General features: G+C 44.2%; 1 pseudogene; it reads left to right on the plus strand.

Annotated features, from left to right (window-relative positions):
* Positions 1-62: 62 nt before the first annotated feature.
* Positions 63-7176, plus strand: LOC103266978 (annotated as a pseudogene).
* Positions 7177-12529: the final 5353 nt, after the last annotated feature.

A 12529-nucleotide genomic window follows, 5' to 3' on the forward strand; every position in this document is an offset into this window, starting at 1 on the left:
ACCTCCTGACGGTCTTGTTGGCAAGTGACTACAGAGCATGACGGCACTTTTCCTAGTCACTAATGGTCAAGAAAATGCAGATGGACTTCTGCGGCCTTAGATCACTAAGTGAGAAACTGGTTGATGATGAGATCTTTGTCCAGAGAGGAAGGCATCAGCCAATATGGGAATGCTATAGGAGGTTGAGGAAGATGAGGCTAGAGCAAGGAAATGGATTTGACAATGTGGAGATGATAACCAAGTGACCTGACAAAATGGTTGGAGCAGAGTGCTGAATGAAGGGCCCTTCCACACACCAACCTCCCGTAATTCCCCCACCAGTCTTATGACTGGGCTTCTATTTGGCAGGCTGTATTGGAGGGAGATGGTACAACTTAAGTTACAGTAAGTTGTATAACACACTCACAGTAGGCCCTACAGAAACATTTTCTTTTAAACCACACAAAAAAACATAAAATGCCTCACACCATACGTGCAGATTAACTCAAAATGGATCAAAGACCTAAGTGTAACTATATAACATCTGGAGGAAAACAAAAGAGAAAATCTTTATGACTTTGGATTAGACAATGGGTGGGTTCTTGGACAAAGATTTCTCAGATGAGACACAAAAAAGCAAAAACGATGCAAGAAAAAACTGCTAAATTAGAGCTCATCAAAATTTAAAACTTCTGCTCATCAGAAAGCACTTTTAACCAACTGAAAAGATAAATCACAGCTTGAGAGAAGATATTTGCTAAACACGTATGTGAAAGGATATGTATCCAGAAGACATAAAACGCTCTTAACACTCGTTAATAATTAACTTCTCATAGGATTAGAGGAAAAATTCTATAATTAGAAAATAAATATGCAATTAAAATATGGGACTAGATTTCAACAGACAATTCAGTCAAGAAGGCATTTGCACATGAACAGACATTCAACATCATCAGCTATTAAAGAGATGCAAGTTCAAATCATAATGAGGATCCACTACACACCTAGTGGTAGGAAGGCTGACATTTTTTTAAAAACTGAAATAGAAGACTCTGCTGAAGATGTGGAGCACTCACAACTCTCATACATTGCTGGTGGGAATGAAAAATGTTTCAACCACTTTAGAAAACTGTTTAGCCATTTCTTAAAATGTTAAACATGCACTTAGCATGTGATGCAGCCATTCCACCCCTAAGTATTTACCCCCCCAAGATGAAAATATATGAGTTTTTTCAGCAGTTTTATTCATAATTGAAAACAAATTGGAAACAACCCAAATGTCTGTAAACTGATGAGTGGACAACTGGATACAGCCACAGAACTGGAATACTACTCAGAAACACAAAGGAATAAAGGAATAAAGTATAGTTATCCTCTGCAAGGAACTGGTTCTGGCACACACACACACACACACACACACACACACACACACACACACACCAAAATCCACAGCTGCTGAAGTCCCTTTATAAGACGTCATACTAGCCGGGTTCGGTGGCTCAGCCTGTAATCCCGCGCCTTTGGGAGGCTGAGGTGAGCGGATTGTCTGAGTCCACGGGTTCGAGACCCGCCTGGGTAGGCGAGACCTCATCTCTACAATAAATTAAAAAAAAATCAGCCGGGCGTGGTAGCGCATGCCTGTAATTCCGGCTACTCGGAAGGCTGAGGTGGAAGGATCGCCAGAGCCCAGCAGGTCGAGGCTGCGGTGGCCAGGAGCGGCCACTGCACTCCAGTCTTGGTGACCGAGTGAGACTCCAACTCAAAAAAAAAAAAAAAAAGACGTCATACTATTTGCATATAACCTCTGGCATACTTAAAGCATCTCCAGATTACTTAAAATACCTGGTATTCCGGGGAGTTCCGGAGTCACCTGCCTGGTAGCCTCCACTGAGTGGCTCTCCTTTCTAGGGTGTTCCCAGCTGTCACCTAGTCACAGCAGATGAGACCTAGAGAAGCTCCGTCCAACAGCCGGTACATGCTGCCTCTGGCGCTTCTCAGAGTGTGGGGTTTAAGAGGAAAATGTGTTCGTGGCGTGAATGTGTGTCGAGCTGCGCCCTTCGTGGGGAGGGACTTGGGGACTGGGAGGGAGTGTATGTTCTCTGGGTGTGGGATTCCATGAGGAGGGGCTTGGGGACCGGGAGGGTAGATGTGATTTTCTGGGCATGGGGTTCTGTGCACTAACTCGCGTGGGACCCCCCGCAGCTTTCTCTGTTCACAGTCTTCTCGCAGTTTGGCCTTCTGTATTCAGTCTGGGTGTTCCTGAAGGTTGTGGTGGCCCGTCCGGGTTTCTACACCATAGTCAAGTTTTATTCTGCAAGGGACACCTGCAGACCCAGATGGAATACGACCGGAAGCCGTTTTTTCAGAACTCCCCGGTTAAAGTGAGTCTGACAGGAAACTCCTAGCTCTGCTGGAATGAAGGTCTGCAATCAGTTCGGATAGGTTAGCATTTGGTCCACACTCTTGATTTACAGAATATTTTCAGATCCTTGCCACACGAATCCTCCAGTTCTCCGTTAGATGAAGAAACTCAAACTCAGGATGATTAAACGACTTGCTGAAGGTTCATGTCAAGGTTTGTGCACGCTAGAAGTCGAACTCAGACCTACTGATGCTAAATGTCATGTCATGTTATGCTGCCCCTGTATTTAACACATCTTCACCAAAGTTCTGCTTATATTTACTCTTTTTTCCCCCCAGTTTTTAGAGATGGTGGTCTCACAGTGTTGCCCAGGCTGGCCTCATACTCCTGGTCTCAAGTGATCTTCCTGCCTTGGCCTCCCAAGTAGCTGAGGTTTCAGGCACAAGTCACCATGCCCAGCTGTATTTATTTTATGTGGTTTTAAAAAGTGTGCGAGTGACAGGCCCTTCTGCCAGGTGTAACATGAGGGATGCTTCTTCATCATCATCATTCTCACCTTCACTCTCACACTGCCTGTTGAGAACTCCCTTCAGTTGCTAGAAGACTCTTTAAGGCACTGTAGAAACCCTATTCTATGTTAACATACCAGCCAGCTTTACTCTCTCAGAGTCCCACCACAGAACCTCACTGTGTGCCTCACACCGAAAGCCTTTCCGGGTCCAGGGACTGTTTCACTTCCAGATTGGTGACTTCCTGATCTTGCTGATCTTGTTGCCCCCTTGCTGATCTTGCTGCCCACTTTGCCCACGTTCCTTTCCCCATTGATCTAACATAGATTGAATGTGAGAGCTCCATTCTGCACTGCGACAAGGCACACTGGCTCTGCTTCTGTAGCCTATTCAGCACCCTCTTCCATCCTGGTTCCAATTCCTGTGGTTGGAGTGATTATCTATCTGACATCTTTTAATTTGGGGTCTATGATCTCTGACCATTTCTCGGAGCCACTCAGATATTACGGATGGTACTGGAAAGACTGTGAAAAAGATACTTGATATCATTTTGTGAAAAATGAGTTTTTAGTGCTCTTTGGACATTGACACCATCTCACAAGCTTTATTTGAGAATTTTGCAACACAAAATCACTAGTAAAGTCATGAAGGAAATGTTCCATAAGTCAGTATCTAGGTGGGAGGCGAAGACATTCCTATTAGAGTTATTTACTTAGCTCAGAGCCTTACGTTACTACCTCCCACCTCCATCATTATTAATTATTAATAACTTAAATGTTCTTTTATATTTTGGCAAGTAAACATGGTTCCTGTCTTTTCTGCCTATTACACAAACAGAAAAAAAGAATAATGTTTTAAAAGAAAAGCAAGGAAAGGCGTAAGACACCTGAGAGAGGTTTTTTTTTCAGTGGCATGAAGAAAAATGATTTCCAGCAAGAACTGTGGCAACGTCACCCAAAGGTTACAACAGTCAGTACTACCTAGGGCTCAGAGTTCTTCTGCAGCCTCCTGGTCATTCAGAAAAGCTCCTTGATGACTCATGGTACAGGCCAGTCTTCCCAGTGACCCATGTTTGTAGTCCCCGGTACTCAGGAAGCTGAGGGGAAAGGATTGCCTGGGCTTGGAGTTCAAGGCTGCGATGGGCTATGATTGCACCACTGCACTGCAGCGTAGGTGACACAGGAAGACAAGCTCTTGTCTCTAAAAATAAGATGAATATTATTCTTTGTTCTTGCTTCCCAACCTGCAATTCTTCTCTTCAGTTAGAGTAATTTCATTTTTTTAACTTGCTCATTCTTTCATTCATTCATTCACTCAACAGATCATCAATCCTCTATCATATGCCAAGAACTGTGCTTGATTCTGGGAATGAGAAAAGGATAAGATACAGTTCTCTTGGGCACTTAGGGGCTTATAAACTGTTGATAGAGGAGCATGCAGGAACAGATCAATAGAGAAGTAATGATGCTTTGACTTTATCTGTATTGCTGGAATCTTATGACTATATTCATATACTACACTAAAAAAAATGAAATAGACATATATGAAAGAATTGGTGATGTAAGACATCCACAGAAATGAGTAACATTTAGAGGGTTAATACAGGAGATTGCATTATTGAAGAAGCTTGTCAATGCAGACGCACTTCTAATTGCTTCAGCTTCCTGTAGAATGTGTAGATGCATGGTTACCCCTCTACTAACAGGGGTTATTAACTTGGGGGTGTCATCTTACCTGATCTTGGGTTATATGCTCAAGCCAGAGCTCCTGGATGGGAAGGCTAAAAGGGTTTCTTTTCTTTGCTCACCTACAACCCTGTGATTTCCTTCTGCAAGGTTTCAGTGGTGACTTTCATTATCACTGCGCACCAACAAAAGTTACTTTTTAATATATCAGGGGCCCTTAAAATGATGCAGAAAAGTACTGTGGCTTAAAAATAATAAATATCATGTATCAAGAGCTTACTATGAACTGTCCCATTTAATCTTCACAATCACTCAGAGAAATCAGTATTGATAAATCTCATGTGTATCCAGTAGGAACACTCTGGCAGGTAGTGCTATTTGTGGTCTATCTCTTGTGACTCTAGGTTCACCTTGGCCCAATACATAAGGCAGTTCAACATCAGGCCCTTGCCCTAAACAGCTCGTGATGCCAAGAACTGGCATATTACTATGGTTTTAATGGATGGTCAAAAAGGATCATCAAGGTAGGTTTTCTTTTACTAACCAACTCTCCTTTCAACGTCGAAATGCTTGACTTTAGACAGTCAGATTGAACAGGGCTGTGGGAGATGGTAGAGGCCTCCTACCATCCAGGGCAGTGCACATATCTCAATCGGCCTGCCACCTAGAATTAATAATAATAATATCAATTACTTGGACGATGGTGTCCACAATTGTCCAGTGTTTCTGTGGTATATAATAAAAAGTGTGTGTCTATATCGAGTAGTTCATTTGTAAATCTTACTTGTTTTTGAAGCCATTGGACAACTTAACTCTTAGCTGGAATTACTGAAATTTAGTTTTCATTTCTTTCTTTCTTTTTTTGAATGGGTATCTCACTCTGTCTCCCTATCTCCCAGGCTGGAGTGCAGTAGCATGAGAGTTCACTGCTTCCTCAAACTCCTGAGTTCGGGTGATCTTTCCACCTCAGCCTCCTGAGCAGCTGGGACTTCCAGGCACAGGCCACCACACCTGGCTACTTTTTAGATTTTTTTTTTGGTGGAGCTGAGGTCTCTGTTTGTTGCCTAGGCTGGTCTCAAACTCCTGGGCTCAAGCCATCCTCCTACCTCGGCCTCCCAAAGTGCTGGGATTGCAGGTTTCAGCCACCACACTGGGCCCAGTTTTCATTTATAGCAAGACATTTTGAAGTCCAAAGATCTTTTGAAAGACCTTTGACTCCAAATCCTAACAGCTTCATGAGCTTTCTGACCTTCAAGAAAGGGCAAATGAAGACACCATGACACCATTTCAGAAGCAAAGCCTGAGGTTCTTCTGTGCTTTAGAGGTGGTGCTACTGGTCCTATCAGTGCAGGAACCCTGAGTGGGTGTGACGCCAGAGCCTGTGGATGAGTGGAGGAAGGTCTGTTTTCAGTGGGGGTGGGGATTGGGAAACAGGAAGGATCTCTCTTTTTTTCTTACTTCTGAAACTCACCTTTTCACATATTTACCAGACCCTTCTCTTGCTAAGCTACTGGAGTCCTGGGCAGAGTTTTTCTGCCTTACAATACAGGTTTTAACCTTGGGCAACACCAGACAGAACCTTTGTATTTAACATGTTAGAGCTGGCCTTTGCTTTACTAAATTCTGGTGTGGCCATGTGCTCTTTGAGCTATGGTCACCAGCATGTTTCCTAAACTTTGCCCCTCTCCCCTACTTTGGGGAGGTGAATCTCCTCTCTCTCTCTCTCTTTTTCTTTAATTTACTTTCTAAATAAACAACATTTTCCAATTTAAAAAAAGACATAGAACTGACCTCTTGCTAAGAAGCTTAGGAGGACGAGGGAAATAGTGTCCTTTCAGTTTTTGGTTGAGAACTTGCTTTGTGCTAAAAGATTCCTTCAAATCGTATCTCTTGTGACTTCAGTTACCCCAGCTAAGTCATCATCTAAAGATTTAGACTATTCTGTACACATTGAGTCCTTTTCCTACTCATGGAAGGGCTTGAGCAGAAGAAGAATCAAATATAGATACCTAGAAAGGGTGGCCAGGTGATACTGTTTTTTCTGGAATCGGGCTTAGGGCTTTAAGTCAGGCAGTGCTGTGGTGAGTGTGGTGGATTAGGCTCCCGAGGTGATGCCCAGGTAGGAGCCAGACCGCCTGCACTACCTCTAAAGCTTTGAGCATGACCTTCTAGCCCTGGATGCCCAGGAAGATGGGGTCTGTCGAAGTGTCCCACGATGGTCAGTTTGCAATCTGCAGGAGATTTGAGACCTCTGCCAACCCCTGGCCTGATCTCCCTTCTAGTATGACCAGACCTGCCCAGCTAGATCGTGGTAGTACACGGGGGCTCTGCCAGGAGGTGCCCACAGCAGAGACATTCACACCCTTGTGCTTTCTCTGCCCTTAGTCACTAAGATAAGGATCTCAGAATTATGGTTGCATTTTTTATTTTTTAAACATATAACAATCATCATTCATATAAGGATTTTAAATCCATTTATTTTGGTAGGACTTAGGTTCATTATCGTTCCTTATGAAAAGGAAGACAGCTCTGAAGTTGGCTATTCAAATAGAAGGCTTTGTCAGATGCATTCCAGAAACTATTGATTGTGGTTTTAGGGAAGATTTTCTCACTTGTCCTTGAAGCACTTCAACGTCAATGAACAAATGAACTCTTTTGAAACTTAATTGGATGAAAATATGGATCTCTAAAGCACGCCATATTCTGCTCTCATTCACTAAATTCTTTCACAGCAGCAGTCTCAAATTTGTTCTTTGTGACATTTGTGAGAAAAATGGCAGCCAATATTGTCCCCAGTTTACAGATATATAATGACTAGCCTCAGTTTACACAGAAGGTGTTTAATCCAGACCTCTTTCTCAATGCCTGTCACACAGAATACTGCTTGTAAGCTTTGCACACATGGGTTTGAATCCTAATTCTGTCTCTTAGGTTTCTTAATAGAATTTTAGGTTTTATAGCCAGACAGATTTGAAGATATTTAGTATCTCTAAGCTGCAGTCTCTATCTGCAAACTGAGGTTGGTAGTTCAACTTACCTTAGGGGGACAGTGTAAGAGTCAATGAGATGACAGATGCAGAAACTCAGAACTGTGCTTACATAGGAAGCACAACTGTTATGTTAGCTATTATTATTGCCGTTGTTGTTTTCTCTGAAGAAATAAAGTCTCTTCTGAAGAGAGAGTTCTTTAGCTTGTGTTTCTGTAGTTTGTGCTTTTGAACTAAGAATTCAGTTTCAGTGTTCATTGCTGGCACTAGTGTTGGGAAATAGGTATCTTTTATATCTATATCATATATATATTTTTCAAAGATGCTGGGTACAATTCAGGATTAGGTATACAAGTGGACATCGTACAGGTAAAGTTTGGGCCTCCTTTTGGTCTGAAATTTGACTGATTTGAGATCAGGTACCCTTATTGATGTTGTGTCCCCACCCCACCCTGGCAGTATTCCACTATTGCCAATCCTTTTCTTATAGTCTTATTATGGTAAATGTTCCGGGTGCACTTATGAGTGAGAACATATGGAACTCTGCTCTTTGTTTCTGTGATAGATCACTGAGTATGATAGATTCTAAATCCATCCAAGTTGCCTTGTGTTCTATAGCTGCATAATATTCCATCATGTATATGTACCACATTTTTTTTTTATCCAGTCCAAATAGGATTCTTATGAAACAACTGGCTACTTTCATGTGAGACTGGAAGTAGTCACGGAGTTACATGGTTTGGCCTGTGTTTCCTCCTGAACTCCAACGTGTTGTGAATGTGACAGGCTGTGTCCAAAGGAGATTTGATGGTTGGCAGAGAGTTCTTGAACAGTACGCTCTTCTGCTTCACAGCCCTGGAGACTTAGAGACCCTATTTGCTTGTAAGATGTGGCCCTGATTGGTCTCAGCCTTCCAACCTGGGCAGCCATGCTAGTCAAACTCTTATTTCCCTGGTCATCAGAATTTTCATCAACTGTCGAATCTGAGTAACAACCTTTAGGAATCAGAATCAACATGTGGATTGTTTAGCTTCCCCTAGTATGTGAAAGTATCCCTTCCACATACTCACAACTTCGTGTGTGTGTGTGTGTGTGTGTGTGTGTGTGTGTGTGTGTGTGTGTGTGTGTCACTGCATTTCATTGGTCTGTCTGATGGAGAACACGGAGTCGACAGCAAGTGCAATGGAGTCAGCCTCGAAAATGTTCATTGGCTCTTCAGAGATAGTGCCTTCCAGCACAATGGGATTTTCCACAAACATGTTTTCTCCAGAAGCAGTTCCTGATGTGGGGTTTTCAGTAGTTTTTTCTGTAGTTGGCTCTGAAAGAGCAAATAATTCTGGAAAGAGTTTTCCTGAGGGCTCAGGTCTCCTGAAGGTGAAAAGGGCCCCTGCAAGGGTGAGTTGATGAGGCCTCTGACTACAGGGAAACAGGCCTCTTGGGAAGCATCAGTCCACCAAGTGAGCCTGCCTTCCTGAACTGCCGACACTCCTTGGACTTGAGTGCTCTGTGGATCACCTGGAAGTGAGTTTCATGAACATGGTATTTTTTTCTGGGATGTAAATCTGGATTGGAGGCATTCATGCTTTTAACTGTCATATTGGCATAATCTAAAACAAATATGTCAAGTCTTTTGACTCATTTTGATCCCCAGACAGGGTTTTCATGGAGGTGTCTGAGGGTACACCCATGTATTGTATGGAACGCTGCCCACCAGGTCCTAGGACCTCTGCACCCTGTGGGGCCATTCCGGCTCCCTTGGGGCTGGCCTCCCATGCCACCTTTCCTCGGCTGCATGCACCACAGATGGCTGGGTGTTCTGTTTCCTCCTGATGCGCTGATCTTGAGGTGCCTTCTGGAGGTGCCTTTTCTTAATGCCCCTGGGCCCCTTGATGACCATGTCCATGGTGTACAGAAATTTCCTGACACCCTGGGTCTTTGCTAGGCTGTTTTCCTGTGGCCTGGCCGTTTCCAACTATTCTGGAGAGACTTGGTGTTTAAATTCGGGATCTGAGTTTAGGCTGCATCAGCATGGCAGCTCTTTCTTTCTTTTTGAAAAGAACAAACATGTTTTCTCGAGAAGCAGTTCCTGATGTGAAGTTTTCCGTAATTATTCTGTAGTTGGTTCTGAAACAGCAAAGAATTCTGGAAAAGGGTTTCCCTGAGGGCTGGGGTCTGTTGCAGGTGAAAAAGCCACCTGCAAGGGTGAGTTGATGAGGCTTCTGACAGCAGGGAACGGGGCTTCTTGGCAAGCATCAGTCCACTGAGTGGGCCTTCTTTCCTGAACTTCTGACTCTCCTTGGCCTTGGGTGCTCTGTGGGTCACCTGGAAGTGACTTTTATGAACGTGGTAATTTTTTTCTGGGATGTAAAACTGGATTGGAGGCCTTCATGCTTTTAACTGTCATATTGGCATCATCTAAAACAAATATGTCAAGCCTTTTGATTCATTTTGATCCCCAGGCAGGGCTTTCATGGAGGTGTCCCGGGGCATACCCATGTATTGTATAGAAGGTTATCCACCAGGTCCTGGGACCTCTGTACCTCGTGGGGCCATTCCAGCTCCCTTGGGGCTGTCCTCCTGTGCCACCTTTCCTCGGCTGCATGCACCACAGATGGCTGGGATTTCTGTTTTCTCCTGATGCACTGATCTTGACGTACCTTCTTGAGGCACCTTTTCTTAATGGCGCTGGGTCCCTTGATGACCATGACCTCGGTCTGCCGCCTTTTCCTGACACCCTGGGTCTTTGCTAGGCTGTATTCCTGTGGCCGGGCCATTTCCAATTTATCTGGAGAGACTTGGTGTTTAAATTCTGGACCTGAGGCTAGGCTTTATCAGCATGGCAGCTCTTTCTTTCTTTTTGACCTTGTGGATTTTTTCTTGAATTTCTGCATCTAAGCAATTTTCTAGAAGATAGAGCCTCCTCAATTCACTTTCGTACGTTGGACTGCTGGATGATGATTCTAGAGAGGGGCTGTCTGTATTGCTTATGAAAAGATCGGAGCTCCATTTTGAACATTTGACAAAAGCGGTTTGGTAGCAATGTTGATTACACATCCTCTAGGCTTCCTTGTGAGAAACAAGGCAAGATATAATTGAGTGTGGGGATGACATCGCTTTCTTCATGGAGGTCCAGCCGCTCCTTCATGAAGCCTGAAAGACTGAAAGTTGACTTGTCTGAGGGCATCTCTGGCTCAATAATCAGCTCAGTGCACACTAGTAGTTTGTCTTGTGTTGGATCTGTTTTATTCTCTAATAAGCAAAGTGTGAGGTCACTATCATGGCCAAAGTTACGAGGCCAGAACGAGTAGTACCAGAGCCCTGGGCTCTTTGTGGGTGCTCTCCCCAGCTCATCCTCCATGGGAAATGAGCCCCCGCACATCATTGTTGGGGATGAGAGACTGCAACTGCTGATTTAGCTAACTCTCAAACTGGACCGCTGGGGAAGGAAGAGCAGATACATGAGGTTGTGTGGCATCAGAGACAGCTCAGGCCCCGGGTTGCTGAACTCCCACTGCATTTCATTGGTCGTTCTGATGGGCAACATGGGGTCAAAGGCAAGTGCGATAGAGTCAGCCTCGGAAGTGTTCATGGGGTCTTCAGAGATAGTGCCTTCTGGCACTATGGAGTTTTCCAGAAACTTGTTTTCTTGAGAAGCAGTTCCTGATGTGGGGTTTTCCATAATATTTTCTGTAGTTGGCTCTGAAAGAGCAAATAATCCGGAAAAGGGTTTTCTTGAGGACTCGGGTCTGCTGAAGGTGAAAAAGCCCCCTGCAGGGGTGAGTTGATGAGGTTTCAGACTTCAGGAAACGGGACTTCTTGGCAAGCAACAGTCCACCGAGTGAGCCTTCCTTCCTGAACTTCTGACTCTCCTTGGCCTTGGGTGCTCTATGGATAACATGGAAGTGACTTTTATGAACGTGGTATTTTTTTTCTGGATTGTAAAACTGGATTGGAGGCCTTCCTGCTTTTACTCTCATACTGGCATCATCTAAAACAAATATGTAAGTCTTTTGACTCATTTTGATCTCCAGACAGGGCTTTCATTGTGTTGACTGGGGGAACACCCATTTATTTTATGGAAGAGACCAAGGCCTTCTGCACCTGTGTGAGCAAAAGCAATGTGGGTGAGGCTGCCAACCAGCTCCTGGGGCCTCTGCACCCTGTGGTGCCATTCCGGCTCCCTTAGAGCTGGTCTCCTGTGCAGCCTTTCCTCGGCTGCATGCTCCACAATGGCTGGGTGTTCTGTGTTCTCCTGATGCGCTGATCTTGAAGTACCTTCTTGAGACAACTTTTCTTAATGTCCCTGGGCCCCTTGATGACCATGTCCATGGAGTGCAGCCTTTTCTTGACACCCTGGGTCTTTACTAGGCTGTTTCCCTGTGGCCTGGCCATTTCCAACTATTCTAGAGAGACTGGGTGTTTAAATTCGGGATCTGAGCTAAGGCTGCATCAGCATGGCAGCTCTTTCTTTTTAACTTGTGGAATTTTTCTTGAATTTCTGCATCTAAGCAATTTTCTAGAAGATAGCGCCTCCTCAATTCACAATTGTTGGATGACTATTCTAGAGAGGGGATGTCTGTACTGCTTTTCAAAGATCCGGATGTACATTTTGAACATTTGAAAAAGCAGTTTTGTAGCAATGTTGATTACACATTTTCAGGTTTCCTTGTGAGAAAGAAGGCAAGGAATAATTGAGTGTAGTGATGATATTGCTCTCTTCACAGAAGTCCAGCCGCTACTTCATGAAGCCTGACAAACTGAAGCCCCTCTTGTCTGAGCGCATTTCTGGCTCAATAATCGGCTCAGTGCACACTACTGAGCAATTCCTTCTGCAATTTGTCTTGTGTATTGTGTCTGCTTTATTCTCTAATGAGCAAAGTGTGAGTTCACCGTCATGGCCAATGTTACGAGGCCAGGAAGAGTGGTACCGCAGCCTGGGCTCCTTGTGGGTGCTCTCCCCAGCTCATCCTCCATGGGAAATGAGCCTCTGCACATCATTGTTTGGGA

Source organism: Carlito syrichta, unplaced genomic scaffold (assembly GCF_000164805.1).
Source record: "Carlito syrichta isolate Samal-C Ts95f unplaced genomic scaffold, Tarsius_syrichta-2.0.1 Scaffold307733, whole genome shotgun sequence".
Lineage (NCBI taxonomy): Eukaryota > Metazoa > Chordata > Mammalia > Primates > Tarsiidae > Carlito > Carlito syrichta.